The 1,061-nt window shown below is 36.7% G+C and overlaps 1 protein-coding gene across 1 annotated transcript in view; it reads right to left on the bottom strand.

The window, feature by feature from the left end:
- LOC101858054 (E3 ubiquitin-protein ligase RNF123) overlaps positions 1-1,061 on the bottom strand; it is a gene marked incomplete in the record, with an annotated part of 58,083 nt that overhangs the window by 13,315 nt on the left and 43,707 nt on the right.

Raw genomic sequence — 1,061 nt, 5'->3', positions numbered from 1 at the left:
CATACATACATACATACATACATACATACATACATACATACATACATACATACATTATTTTGTCCATACAGTGGTACCTGATTTAACGGCCACCTGCATAAGACAATCACTTGTACAAACGGCCTCTTCCAGTGGCTAAGTGAGTAGTGAGTTAAGACCCAAGTAATATCAAGCAAGTGTCGGTGACACGAGGATCAGATGGGAGGTCACTGGGGTGTGTCCTTGAGCAAGACACGACAACCCTAGCTCAAAATACAGGGCGCTGCACAGTGGCGACCAACAGTGGCATGTTTGTTTACTGTTCTGTATTAATGTAATATTGTGTATTTGTGTATTTATTTATGTACGTATTTATGTATGTATTTATGCATGTATTTATGTATGCACGTATTTATAATTATGTGTTTATGTATGTAAATGTATGTTGGCCATTGCAAAACAAAGCGCCCTTCTGGGACAAATAAAGAGAGTAATTTATTATTATTATTATTTATTTCCAACTTTGCTTTTTTTTTTGTGTTATGATGGTACCGTGCAAGACAACCACCTTTGTGAGATGGCCATAATATGTTTCTCCTTATCAACAGCTGGTCGTCTTGGACCATCTTAACTGTATTATACATCATGTACATATATTTAATAAATTCTAGCGGTTTTTATATGTGAACGTGTGGCAAAACAGCAAACCAATTTGCCAGTGTCTGGACAATCAAGGTTTTTCTTATCCTATCTACTCTCATCTTATCTTGTCTCCAAAAACCTAACCTTTGTAACATCCACTGCCACTGAAAATGACCAGACAAATTTCTCCCTGTGAGATGAATAAAGATTGTCATTGTGGGTGGTTAGCGTGTGCTCTGGTGTGGTTTGCTCCTTCTTTCCTTTATCTCCCCTCCTTCTTCTTTGTGGTTGTTACTCTCTTGTAACACCTCTAATCTTCTGCACAGATATGACCTTATTGTGTTGTAAGCGTCATAAAACTCTAACTAAAAATAAACTAAGATTGTAATCGTCATTGTCACTGTCGTTGTCATTATCATTGTTGTTATTGTCATTATTAT

Source organism: Aplysia californica, unplaced genomic scaffold (assembly GCF_000002075.1).
Source record: "Aplysia californica isolate F4 #8 unplaced genomic scaffold, AplCal3.0 scaffold00515, whole genome shotgun sequence".
Lineage (NCBI taxonomy): Eukaryota > Metazoa > Mollusca > Gastropoda > Aplysiida > Aplysiidae > Aplysia > Aplysia californica.
The sequence above is the reverse complement of the archived record's forward strand: the minus strand, read 5'-3'. Positions and strand labels throughout refer to the sequence as shown.